Source organism: Pinus tabuliformis, chromosome 7 (genome assembly GCF_031772625.1).
Source record: "Pinus tabuliformis cultivar Carrire ecotype Pingquan chromosome 7, CPIR1, whole genome shotgun sequence".
Taxonomy (NCBI): Eukaryota; Viridiplantae; Streptophyta; class Pinopsida; order Pinales; family Pinaceae; genus Pinus; species Pinus tabuliformis.
The window spans coordinates 427713529-427728620 of NC_142293.1; positions in this window are offsets into that span (position 1 = coordinate 427713529).

The following is a 15092-nucleotide window of genomic DNA, read 5'->3' on the forward strand; positions in this document are numbered from 1 at the left end:
GGTGATTTTTTTTGTGATGTCTGATCGTGAGGTGGAATCACTATTTGATGGGTTGAGGCGGATGGCCTCTAGAAGCCCTGGATGAGTTTTGATTGATGTGTTCTATGAGATCCCACATTCATGCTTGGAATATGGCACGAGGGTGAATAAATAAAGAGATATTTGACTCAACCATTTTATGGTTGGGTGGAACATGGAAATCCCATCCTAGGTTGGATTTTTCATCATCAATAATAGGTTATTTCTCCTTGTATTTCTAATAGAATTATACTGGATTATATGTGGTTTATATGGCTGTGATTTCATGGGTATTTTTGTCCCTATTATGTTGGTTATGTATGTATTTTATGACAACAACTATGTATGGATCTCATCATATTTCTACTTGTATATGGATGAACAATGTATCTATGGTCTAATGGATGGAATGAAAGTTAATGTGTTGAGGCATCAATGCCACATCGAAAATCAAAGATAAGTATTAGACCCCTATGATCAAATCTATTATTTAAACATGTACTTTTCATATTCGTCATATGTTTGACGAAATGGTTGTCATGGCTAGTAGGGGTCCAATGAAGGTATTAAACATGTATTTGCTTTAGTACTATCATTTCCATGTTATTTTATTGATCTAAAGAGATGTTTCAATTATGGGTAGCGACTTGGGCTCTGGGCCTGAAAAAGTGGCTCAAATCCCGGGTACGCTGGCATATTATTGACAAATTTAGTCTCTCAACACTAGAAGGCAAGCCTATGAGGGTGAATTTGGGTTTCTGGACATTTTCATGCCTATAGCATGAGAGAGACAGAGGCTTAAGTTGTCCAAAAGTTCAGTGGGACCCAAGGGAAAGCTATCTAAAGTGGTGGATTGGTTCGTGAGGGTCCTGAAGCTGATGTTGAATATTTGTATGGTGTGCTTCCATCGGTTCCACTTCCTTAATGTGACTTAGGAGGTTGAATCATATCATAGTGGCCTCTCATTGCATATTTACCCCGACTAGCCGATTACTTTGGTAGATGTGGGGGGAGGGTGTTACACTAGTCAAATCAAAGTTCATAATGTTTTTCATGTATCTTTACTTAAGAAATATGTACATGACATTTCTCACATTATTGATTGGAAAATGCTATAGGTGGAACCCAAAGGAGACTTTCTAGCAAAACCTCTTTGTATCCTAGATCAAAAAGAGACTTGGCTCCAGAATCGAGCCATCATTCAGGTTAAAGTGTAATTGAAACATTTTACTCCCAAAGAGGCTACATGGGAGCAAGAAGATGAAATGAAGAAGAGTTATCCAACATTTTTTCGAAAGGAGGAAACTAGAAAATAAACACCAAGGACAGTGTGAATAAAAGGGGGTAAGAATGTAATACCCCTCTGTCATTGTAATTATTCTTTAATTGTTTTTATTAAAGGTTGAAGTAAGCCATAAAGAATGGAAAAAAATCCATTAGGTACATGAAAACATTTATGTAGATAAATATTTTTTATGAATAAAAATATGGAATAAAAGTACTGAGGAATGAGACACTTGAAGAGAAGATTCTTTCCTAAAATGATGCTTCCATGAAAAAGTTCTAGATAAACTTAATGAATGTGTAACAGCCCTAGTGAAAATTCCATTTAATAAATGTTAATAAAGAAAAAATAATAACCACAGTTAATGGGACTCTCATTCCATGCTCAATGTTGGGCAAGACATCCTAGTGTGGGTTTTCATTTGTTTATTAATGGCCAAGGAAATTGGCAAAGGCAATGGATAAGCAATTGGGAAAGGAAAAATGGAATTTTTGGCACATTTATTTATGAAAATAATGGAAATTAGGAGAAAATGGAGGGGAAGGGTCACAGATTCCATGTGAAGAGGAAATTGAAGGAAAATAATGGGAAATGAAGAAAATAGAGGCCTCATTCATAAAAAGGCTTCCGAGGATCAGTTGGTAACCTTTTGTCAATTTATTTTTGGAGCTCTCTCATTATTCTCTCTCTCTGTCTCATACTATTAGAGACTTTGTGTTTTCTTGGAGCACTCTTGGAGGCTGTGGCATACTTGGATTCTTGGAGAAAGAAGGGAGAGGAAGAGAAGGAAAGAGCAACAGGACATTCGGATCAACAACTACATCAAATTTTTATTGTGGGTACCAAGATGCATGTATGTTTTCCTTAGTAGTATGGGCATGCATGGCATATGTATGTGGTTTGTTGATTCAGATATGTCATGTTCATGAAGGATGGCTGAGATTGACAGTGTACTTCCTAGACTTTCCATTTCCTAGATAGCCATGGATATTGTGGGTTTATTTTCATTGTTTTGTTTTGGTTGGTTCTCATGTTTCCTTAGCTTTGGTTGAGTTATTAGTCCTAGAGCCTTGGTTGGACAAACACTCTGGAGCCCTTGGTGGGTTGAGTTACTAGTCCTGGAGCCTTGGCTAGACAAACGCTATGGAGCCTAGTAAACGTTCTGGGTTGAGTTACCAGTCCTAGAGCCTTGGTTGGACAAATGCTTTGGAGCCCTCAAGGGCTTGGATAGAGACCGATTTGATGATGGTTTTTTGACGTTCGACCGTGAGGTGGAATGGCTATTTGATGGGTTGAGGTGGTTGGTGTCTTAAAGCTCTGGATGGTTTTGGGTTGATGTGTTTTATGAGATCCCATATTCATGCTTGGAATATGGCACGTGGATGAATGGATGAAGAGAGATCTAGCTCAGTCGTTCTACGGTTGGGTGGAATGTGCAATTCTCATCTAGGTTTTGGATTTTGCATCATCAATATGAAGATATTTCTTCTTGTATTCCCATGATTACTATATTGTATTATATTTGGTTTATAAGAATGTGATTTCATTGGTATTTATGTTGTTATTATGCTACTTATATATGTGTTTTATGATAGTAGCTATGTATGGCTCTCATCATGTTTTTACTTATCAATGAATGAATAATGTATCTATGACCTAATGGATGAAATGGGAGTTGATGTGTTGAGGCATAAATGTTCCTTAGCAATTCTCAGCTAAGTATAAGACCCCTATGCTCAGATATGTTATTTACACCTGTAGATTACATATTCATAATATGTTTGACGAAATTCCTGTCATGGCTAGTAGGGGTCCAATCAAGGTCTCATTCAAGTGATTACATTTACACTGTAATTTCCTTGTTATTTTACTATTCTAAAGATGTGATTCAATTCTGGGCAATGACCTAGGCTCTGGGCATGAAAAATTGGCTCAAATCCCGAGGGTGCTACCACAATACTAACAAAAAGAGTCCCTGGATGCTGGCTTGTAGGCCTTTGAGAGCATCCAGAGGTCCCTGAATGCTGGAATGCCCATAGCATGAGAGTGTCCAGAGGACAAGTTGGCGAAAATTTCAGTGGGGCCCAAGGGCTAGTGTTGGGTCCCTATAATACTAGTGATTACCCCATTACTATTGTAGTTATACCCCTTACTTATATTTTTGTGCCCATATTACCTCCATGTTGTTATTTCTGTGCCCCATAGAATCCCTCTATTGTTATTTCTGCGGCTTTATATTATTATTGTTAGGTCGGCTGGATTATATTGTGACTCCTTAGACTCCTATATATAGAAAGGAGGTTTTGTCATTTGTATCATCAAAGAATTGTTCATTTATGTAATGTAAATGAGGTTTCCCCCTAGAAGAGGCTGAATTCTAAGGCATTGATCTATCTTTTCTATCTTTTCTTGAGCTAGTTTCATAACATTTGGTATCAGAGCTTTGGATTCTAGGGTTTCGCTGCTCCAAACAGGTCATCGTATAATTTTCGCTATAACTTTTTTTCTGTAACGTTTCCGAAGTTGCAAAAAAAACCCATTTGGGAAGAAATCATGTTGAACCTTGGGTCCAAATTTCAGAGCTTTTAGCACGATATTTGCGGAGATATGATCTGAGGAAGTTGGTCTTTTTGCAGACTCCTGAATTACATTCAAAACAGGTGACCTGGGGAAAATCGTCATAACATTCTCTCTAGGGATTGGATTGAAATTTCGTAATAAGGTACAGAAAGAGGACAGACTTTAGTTTCTTGTATGCGTGTTTCAGATCCAAAGGTTGAAACAGTGACTCGTGGCATGTCGTACAAGTTTTATCTACTGAACTAGTCTAAAAGAAAGTCACTGTGGGAGATTTCACATAACTCTTCCTTGGAGAATCCAATTTGGGTCAGAATTGTGGCATTGGAAAGAGGACGCAGAAGGCTACTACAGGTTGCAATTTCAGAACTGGATGATCCGAAATTACAGAAATACATCAGATTAAATATCAGGCTTATATAAAGTGAAAAAAGGTGTGTAGTTTTTTTTAAATTTTTGTGTAAGCTTGGTTTAACGGAATTCAAAGGGCATAGTAAAGCATTATTATCGGTAAATGATGCCCTGAGGAAAGAAAATGCAAACACCTAGTAAGGAACCTGAAAGCTCTAGCATGACTCATGAAGAAGAGGAAGAAATGCTACATGATATATCAAAATTACAAGAACAAGTGCAACAAATGTCACGCTCACAAAAGCTAACAGAAGCTAAGATAAATGGCGTGGAATCTAAGATAAATGGTGTGGAATCTAAGATAAAGGGCATGGAAGCTAAGATGGATGATTCGAAGACAGATTTGAAGAGAGACATGGCAGATTTGAAGACAGACATGGCAGATTTGAAGACAGATTTGACAAATTTTCTACAAGAAATACTTACTAATGGTGAAAAGGATGTAAAGGAAACTCATTATGTGAACAAAAGTAATGTTAAGCATGATTCCATAGACTCTAATGTTGGATCAAAGACCCACCATATTCCAGAAATCGATATGAGGATGTGGAAACATTGTTGTGCACCATTTCTATTATCCAACCAGATTGGATAAACGAAGCAAGGGAGGAATGGAAGAATGATGAAGAAGTGTGGGCACTTATTCGAAAGCTACAACAAGATTCCAGTACGTCTGATACATTTAGCTGGAAAAATGATTCATTATGGTACAAAGATCACTTATACCTCTGTAAGAATTCCCAACTAAAACAAAAGATTCTTATGGAATTGCACACTTCTCCCTTAGGAGGGCACTCAAGATTTTTAAAAACTTACCACAGGGTTAAGAAGGAATTTTTTTGGGATGGCCTTAAATCAGATATTCAAAAGTTTGTGGTGGAATGTTTAGTTTGCCAACAAAATAAAGTTGAAACAATTAAGACACCGGGTCTATTACAACCTTTATCCATTCCAAGCCAACGTTGGGAGGAGGTTTCAATGGATTTTATCACAGGTTTACCCAAGTCTGAGGGGAAGAGTGTCATCATGGTGGTAGTTGATAGACTTACCTAGTATGCACACTTTTGTGCATTATCACATCCATTTAAAGCCAGTACAGTTTCTACTGCATTTATGGAAACAATTCAAAAGCTACATGGAAACCCAAAGATTATTGTAAGTGACAGAGATCCCATTTTCACTGGAAATTTTTGGATAGAATTATTTTCTTGTCTTGGTACTCAGTTAGCTCATAGCTCATCTTATCATCCTCAATCTGATGGGCAAACTGAGATAGTAAACAAATGTTTGGAAGGATATCTTCGTTGCTTTGTATCTGATAAACAGACACAATGGGTCAAATGGTTGCCTCTGGCTAAATGGTGGTATAACACTTCCTTCCATACAGCAACAAAAATGACCCCATTTATGGCACTTTATGGGTATCAACCACCATCCATCACATCATATTTAAGAGAAAATTCTAAGTTTCAGGCAGTGGAACATCACATCGAACATCAACAACAAGTCCTCCAACTCTTAAAGGATAACCTCGTGTTAGCACAAAATAGAATGAAACAACAGGCAGATCAACATCGTAGTGAAAGAAGTTTTGATATAGGTGATTGGGTATTCCTACGGCTACAACCATATAAGCAAATGTCCCTAAATCAAGCTAAGAAGGATAATAAATTATCACCAAAGTATTATGGTCCGTACAAGGTGTTGCAAAACATTGGTACTATGGCATACAAATTGGAGCTTCCTGCAGCTTCTCGATTGCACCCAGTTTTCCATGTTTCATGTTTAAACAAGGTTATAGACGACAAGCTCCCAGTTCAAACAATATTGCCATAACTTGATGAGGAAGGAAAAATTATATTGGAACCGGAAGCAGTCACAGAAACAAGAACTCGACAGCTACGAAATCAATCAATTTCAGAGTATCTTATCAAGTGGAAGAACTTATCCGCTGAAGATTCCACATGGGAGGATGAGAATTTTATGCAGAAGTATCCAGAACTACTCAAGCGTTGAGGAAAACACTTTTTTGAAGGAGAGGGGCATGTTGGGTCCCTATAATACTAGTGATTACCCCATTAATATTGTAGTTATACCCCTTATTTATATTGTTGTGCCCCTATTACCCCCATGTTGTTATTTCTGTGCCCCATAGAATCCCTCTATTGTTATTTTGTGGCTTTATATTATTATTGTTAGGTCGGTTGGATTATATTATGACTCCTTAGGCTCCTATATATAGAAAGGAGGTTTTGTCATTTGTATCATCGAAGAATTGTTCATTTATGTAATGTAAAGGAGGTTGCACCCTCGAAGAGGCTGAATTCTAAGGCGTTGATCTATCTTTTCTATCTTTTCTTGAGCTGGTTTCATAACAGCTAGTTTGCAGAAAGGTTAGATTGGTTCCTGAGGATCCTAATGTTGATGTTGGATGTTTGTATGGTGTGTTCCCATCGGTTCCACTTCCTTAACATGACTTAGGAGGTCGAATCATATCTTAATGGCCTCTCATCACATCTTTAACCTGCTTGCGTAGATGTGGGAGGAGGGGGTTAAAAATTGATATCAAAGCATGGTTCACCCCTCAAACTGGATGGGTTGTGTCTTGATCATGCATGCATGTCAGTTGCATGTGTGTCTCTCACACTTGTATTCAATCTGCATGTTGCATTTGCATAATGTTGATCATGGTTTTAGTGATGTTGTCATGAGGAACTTAATGTTGCTATTCTGGAGTGCATCATCATGAGTGTATGACTGGTTACATGTTTTTATATATCTCTTGGTTACATTCTTGTATATTTTGTTACATGTATCATTCTCATAGGTTTGGTTTCAAGTATCATTTGTTCATGCTTGATCATATGTGTTTATGCATGTGTGTGGTTGGTTACATGTTTCTTATGCATGTTAATGTTTGCATGTAGTCAAGTTTACAGTGATGTAATGGTTGTTTTCATGCATGAGGTCACGGTATGAGTTGTTGATAAGGTCATGCATTGATGATTGGACCCTAGCTATAATGATGGTTGGATGGTCGTATTCTTATGTGTCATGTTTCTATATGTTTTCATGATTATGTTATACATGTATCACACTGATTTGTTGATCTTGTAGATGAGGAATCTTCCCCGAGCTATACTAAGGTATGTTGGTTTATTGGGATTTGGTTTCGCTGACATGATATGCTTGCAGGAAGAAATATAAAATGGCTAGCAATATGGTAGACTACAAAGACTCTCCCTATGAATTAGAAGAGCAGTATGGTGTTGGGAAATATTCTGATTTGGAAGATACACTGAGAATATTAAAGGAAGAAATAAGGATTTGTAAGGAAGATAATGATAGAATCATACAGGCACAGGAGAAGCTAGCAAAGGAAAATGTTGTGATAATTCAAAGTTTGTCAGATTTGCAGCAATGGGGACCACTTTGGATTAGCCATGAGGAGAATGACAAAACTAATGGGGCATACGGTAGTAGATCACATGGTGGTCATAGGTCAGATGGTGTTGACACGATCAGAGATGGTAGATGGTTGGACACTCCGGAGAGGAGGAGGGATAGACACAAGTACTATTCTAGTTCTGATTCATATAGGCACTATGATCATCATCATTATCATCCTTGCAGGAGGAGTGATAGGGGATACTTGCCAAATGAGTTTAAGAAAGAAACTCCACCTACTTTTGATGGAGAGATGAAGAAATCACAAGATCCAGAGGCATGGTTTCTTGGTATGAAGAATTTCTTCTTGTCTCGTGACTATTTAGAGAAAATGAAAGAAAAAGTAGCTACATTTAGTCTCAAAGGTAAAGCAGACATTTGGTGGGAAGATGTGAATAATTTCAGAAGTATACATGAGAAATATTTAACTTGAAGTGAGTTTGAGCGGCTATTCAAGAAGAAGTATTTTTCAGAGAGATACTTTGATGACAGAGGAAAGGAATTTTATGAACTAAAGATGGGATCTATGACAGATGATGAGTATGCTAGAAAGTTCTTGGAGCTATATAGGTATGTGCCTTACATCAAGGAGGAGAAGGCCAAGATTGAGATATTCACTAGTGGGTTACCAATGGCATTCAAATATAGGATTGATTTTGATGAGCCTAGACCATTGGAGGAGGCTATACGAAAACTAAATCATTTCTATGAATGATTGAAGTGAAAGGCTGAGAATAAACCAAACTGGAAAGGTAATGCCAAGAAAAAAGGAAAATGGGACAAGAAGTGAGTACCACAGGATTCAGGTAATAAGGAGAATGTTGCACCACCTAAGAGGTTGAATGCAACGGATAGAGGACGGGGACATCGATCTGAGGAGAAGAATAAGGATCTCGTGTGGTGTTGGACTTGTGAAGGAGATCATCACAAGAGGGATTGTCCATAGTATCAGGGTGGTGTTATCACTCAGGTTGTCCTTTTGGTCAGTATCAAAAGGATACGGCCGAGGTAACCACACACCAATCTTTGGACTGCAGGTTCTAGCCCACCTACAGTCAGAGAGGGCTCTCTCTTTCTGATTTAGCTTTGTTGAAGATGATTTTAGGCTAGCTATTGAGTTCAAGGGGGTTTTGTTTAAGTTTTGGTGGGAAGATTGATGTTTTCAGGTAAAGAGGCAGGTATAGCATGAGAGTTTCAAACCATTGGGCATGGAGTCAAGGAGGATGACTGCTGGTGCGTTTTCTTGGTCACAAGAGAGAAATATGGAGCAAGGTAGCTGCACATGAAACAATGTTTCAGGTTTAAAGGATGGAAAGAATGCTAAGGAATGAGAGGCAGTTAAGAATCTCTCAGTCAGCTTAACAGAGGGACGGGGAATGAGCTCTATCTAGGAGCAGTTAAGAATCCCTAGATAACTGTCAAACAAGGGTGAACTAGGGTAAATATGAGCCACAGGGAATTCATATTCATTACTAATTCAGTTCAGATGAAAACATGAAAAAACAACAGAAATTGAGCATAGAGTGCAATTAAACAAGTTCTAAGCTAATCTTCCTTTCTACTATTTAGATGGTGATACATATGTGATATGAACACATATTAATGAAAACAGAGGTAAGAGGTACTTATTGATTCATGTTGCAGCACAAGAATTCCACATTCAATTCTTCAAAACATCAATTCACAACACACAATCCGTTCTCCAAGCTTTCAACAGTCTTTGATTAAAGAAAACATGTCAGGTATACAGTGCAAGTCTCTTCTGAAAATTCTCAACCAACCCACCCTTAAAACAATCCAGAGGGTGGTATAAATAGGGAAAAATATCCAAGATTAATCTATTACAGCCGACCTAAACAGGTCTAAAAGAAAATGATTACTTTAACCTAATCCTATCCAGAAATAAATGCAAGAAAATATCTTTGAGCTACGTTGAGGGTAGCCGTATCAAAACTGAGTTAATGTGTTGTCCTCGGTGGCTTGGTGCAATGTTTCTGCAATGACTGTGCTTTGGGCTTTGATCCACTATTGTTCGGCGGCTTTAAATGTTTTTAACTGTGATTTGAGAGCTTTAATGGGCTTACACCGCTTTATTTGACTTTGTTGGAGGACATTCAATGTTAAGCTGCCTTGGGAAATGAAGATTTTGATTAAAATATTCAACTGATACTCTTTGTCGCTCCGTCTTTTCTCTGATACTCTTTCGTAATTGAATCGGCCCGTCTAATGTATTCTGAGTGCTTTAGAGTGACCCATCGATCTTTCATGGCTTCTGTTCGGCCCTCTGTTGCTTTAAAAAGTGTGGTTGCCCCTTTCTGAATGCTTCGCGAAGAAAAATGGGTCATTCTGCACCTTTCGGGCTTTCTGGGGGCTGCCCGATGAGGGGCTTTCCATTTTGGCCCATTTCCCGTAGCCATGCGCGATCGCATGAAAAACTGCCTCAGAATTTGAATCCGAGCTTCCTAAGCACGATTTTCGCCTTTCACGCCTTTTTGAGTGATGATGTCAGCATGACGTTAGCGGGTGGGGCCCAGTATGGTGGTGACGTGGAAGGATGACGTTAGCAGGGTGACATCAGCATGTACGATGGTGATGTGGCGGTACATGGTGGCAGTGACGTGGCAATGGTGAGTTGGCAGTATGGTGGCAGGAGGCCGACGCAGGCAGATGACGCAGCAGGATGACGTCACTGGGCGGAGGACGTGGCGCTGACGTCACCCAGGGGAGGGCGGTTTGGCAGTTTCGGGTGCACCGCCTTTGCACTGGAGTGGTTTGGGAGGAGGGGGCTCCGCCACACCCGGGAGGGCGACGCGTGGCGGGAGTACGATGGGAAAACCGCCGAACTCCTGGACGCTAACCCTCGGCAGATCGGGGCGCAAGAGTTACCGCCCACCGTAGATCTGGGGCGTCGGGCATCGGACGGCTGGCGGAACAAACAAGGCGGCGGAGGAATAAGGGACCGGGCACACGAATATTCACATATTAATATAGCGCTGCGGGGGGGGGTTTAAAAACTTAGGAAATGTGGGTTTTTGTGTTAGTTTTAAGCGGGGGGTAAAAACAACTTAATGTTTAATAAAACTTTTAAACATTAACTTTGGAAAATGACTACGGAGGGGTAGGAATGTGAGGTTTTTCAGGGTAAAGGGTGGGTATAGGTTATTAACTTAACCAGATGTCGAGTTAATCCCAGGGTTAGGACACGGAAGGTTAATGCTAAGCTCCAGGTGAACTCAACATTTCCCAAACTTGATATGATATCGCTATAGTGCCAGGGATGGGGAATATGTACATAGGGGAATTTTATACATAGTTTTAGTAGGGGAAGGGGAAATGATTTAGGGAGCTATATAGTAGAGTTAGGAGTTAATGTGAAAATGACCAGAAAGCGCTAAGTATGGGACCTTAGGCTATTTTGGGGAAAAAGTGACTCATAGAGTGAAACAACAGTACTCCTAAGCAACGAGGACCTTTAATTAGGCAAATATAATGGAAAATGATGAAACTAAGAGGAATAAAGCAGATCTTGACCTCTTCAGGGAAGTTAGTAAGTGATTTGGGAAAGAAGAAGAAGGGGAAGTTAGTAATGTCCAGTTTGAGCTCCTCCAAATGGAAAACTGCCTCCAACTTGTGATCTGAATAAATATGACACTTGACAACATGAAATGGATCACAAGCCATGATTCTGCAACTACACAGCTACCTACCCAGCCTACCTTCCTAACATTTTTTCTTCTTTTTGGTGGGTGCACTTAGACTTGCAGACCCAGCTTCACAATTTTTCTTTTGACTACCCTCCTATCTAAATCTACACTTATTTCTGCCAAGGGCCCAGATTGAACAGTTGGGCTCCTTTGATTCTCTACCTATCTACAAATCTGCCAAGATTAAACTGTTTGGACAGATATCATTCTCTATATTCTAAAACAAGAAATTGAAACCTAGGGAGGCCAAGATTAAGCTGTTTGGCCTTCCCTTAACAGAAAAACTCTTCAAAAATGAAACAACTCATCAAAATTGGAATCCAGCAGTGGCACTTAGACTAGCACACTTTCATGACCTACTCTTTGGCCTTTTCTTGGAAATATGGAACCTTGCAGCATGAAAGATGACATATTTGACATGTAAAAATGTCAATCATGAAATATGAACACCTGTTGCAACAGGAGGCTAACACTAGCTCCACTTGGGGATGGCTTTTCCTTGCGAAAAGCCAAGAATAGCAGGTCAGACTACCTTGATCTTTTATTGTTACTGTAGACTGGAAACGCTTCTTTGTGCTAACTGTTAGATAATTGAAACTTTGGAATAAGAACAACTCCTTCCTCAACTGAATTTCAATGAACTATGAAGCACTGCCTGCTTTCTTCTGCGTGCTTGATATTTATGTACAATGTTGTTTGAGCATGTGCCTTTGAAAAACATAGATCAAAACTGATGTATTTCCTTTAGCCTTGGTCTAGAAACAGTTGCTGATGTAAACTGAAAATCCTTCTTTCTTTTGCTACTGTTTGACTGAAGACTGCAAGCTGCAAACTTTTGCTGGGATTAATGCAATGACAGAGATCTGAAATGGAGGACTTTCTTTGTCTGTGTCTTCAAAATTTTGCTACCGCTCCTCTAATATTCAGACTACTTATTCAAAAATAAAACAAAGTGTTGATATATACAAATATCAGTGTACAAAAGATATATACAAAGTTGCAATTGTATCCCTTAAAAGGGATCATGGTAATGTTTCAACATACGACCATTAACAGGGCCTTCTTCAACAGTGCTGCCCTATATAGATTTGAGAAAATATGTGTTATTTCGCTGAACAGCAGAAATAACGAATGGCCCTTTCCATAAAAAATCAAACTTGGCATGTTTGCCCTTGTCTTCTCTTCGTGAGTCCCACCTTAGAACTTTGTCACCAATGTAGAAATCCTCAACCTTAACTCTCTTATCAAACATCTTTTTGAGTTTCTCTTGCAAAGTTTGAGCTCTGTCATAGACCTGTTCTCTAGTTTGCTGAAGATGAATGGTCTGATTGATTCTTCGTTGGATGTCATTTGGTTCAGCCTGAATCTCTTGTAACAGTCTGATATTAGGGATGCCCAAGGATGAAGCAAATATGGCCTCCATGCCATATACTAGCTCATAAGGGCTCATCCCAATGGATCTCTTCGTTGAAAGTCTGTCTGCCCATAGGGCATTTACCAGCTTTTTGTGCCAGTTCTTCTTGTTTTCTTCTAGCACTTTCTTTATGATGTTGATGAGGCTTTTGTTGGATGACTCGGCCAAGCCATTACCTTGAGGGTAATAGGCTGTAGAGTGGCCCAAGGTAATATGAAATTGGTGGCAAAAATTGATCATCTTTTTGGATTTGAAGGCAGCGGCGTTGTCAGTAATGATTTTCTCAGGGCAGCCAAATCTAGAAAGGATATTGCACTCAAGGAATTGGATAATGATGGTGTCATTGGCTTGCCTACATGGGATGGCTTCAACCCACTTGGTGAAATAGTCAGTGGCTGTTAGGATCCACTTGTGCTGGCCTGAGGAAGAGGGATGGATTTCTCCAATGAAGTCAAGACCCCATTGTTGAAAAGGTTTTTCGGTCGAGATGGGTTTAAGGGGCAAGGGCAACAGCTTTCTTTTGCCCTCAAATATTTGGCATTTGTGACATGACATGGCAAACTTCTTTACATCTGCAAAAAGAGAGGGCCAATAGAAACCAGCCCTTAAAATTTTATCAGCAGTGGACTTCCAATATAGATGTCCTCCACAGTCACCTGCATGGAATTCTTTCATGACATTGTTAGTTTCATTCATGGTTAGACAGTTAAGCAATATACCTTCATGATTTTTCCAAAATAATGCACCATCTATAACACAAAACTTTAAAGCCTTCATTTTCAAAAATCTTTTCTTGGTTCTGGACAATCCTAGGGGAGAAAACAAGTTTATCAATACAAAACATATATCAGCATACCATGGAGATTGCAAAAAGGTTTCATTGATCTGTGGAGTCGCCAGCTCCTGTTCATTGTCCAGCTGGTTAATGTCTAAGGCTTGAAAGTTTGTTTCGGACATCAGTTTGGCTAAACCTTGTCCCTTTATCAACTTGGTTGGTTTTATTTCTATGTCATACTCAAGGATGTTTGCAATCCACTTGCCTCTTTTGCCTTCTAATCCCTCTTGGGTTAGTATGTCTTTTACAACAGCATTTGGGACATAGGCAATCACATGTGAATATAAAATGTACACTCTGAAATCCTTGATGGCCTTGACAAGGGCGTAGGCCTGCTTTTCCATGATTGGGTACTTCAAAGGGGCATCTCTTAAGGCTCGACTGAAAAATGCAATTGGCTTTTCAGCTCCCTGTTCATCCTTTTGCAAAAGGACAACAGCTATAGTATGATCAGATGCAAAAGAAAAAATGATAAAATCTTTTTCAAATTGTGGGCTGGTGAGGACAGGGGTTTGGGTTAAGGCAGATTTTATACTCTCAAAGGCCTGCTTGGTTTCAAGAGACCATTTTACCTTGGCATCCTTTTTTAACATGTTGCTTAACAGTCTTATCAGCTCGGCTAGATTTGGGATAAATCTCCTTAGGAAATTGATCTTTCCAAGGAAAGCTTGCAGCTCTTTGATGTTTCTTGGATATGGGATTTGGAAGATGGCTTGGATTCTTTCAGGATCAATTCTAATCCCATCCTTTGATATGATGTGGCCAAGTAATTTGCCTTCTTCAAGGCCAAAAAGAGACTTCTTGGGGTTCAAGGAAATGCCATATTTCCTACATGTCATGAATATTTGTCTTAGGTGCTTGAGGTGCTCTTGATCAGATTTAGAGAAAGGGGTCAAGTCATCAAGCTAAACAACCAGAAAATCATGGATTTCCTTGGCGAATGCAATATCCATTTCTCTTTGAAAGGTAGCACCAACGTTCTTTAGGCCGATGGCATCTTCACATACTTAAATGTTCCCCCCCGGTGTGGTAAAGGATGTCTTGTCTTGGTCGTCCGGGTGAACCAGTATTTGATTGAAACCTGAGAAGCCATCTAGCAAAGAGATTCTAGATGACCCCACTACTATTTGTAGGATGTGATCCATCTTGGGCAAATGATAGTGGTCTTTTAGGGAGACTTGGTTTAAATTTCTCAGATCTACACAAAGTCTAATCTCACCTGTCTTCTTTCTTGTGGGAACAAGATTGGATACTGTTATAGACATTTTTGTGCCTTATAGCATTGAGCATGAAATGTCCATAATCCAAGGGATCCAAAGTCCCTAAAGATGTTGTTCCAGCTCCTAAAGGAACAAGGTCAACCATTGACAGCTTCTCCCACAAGTTCTCCACCAAAAACCA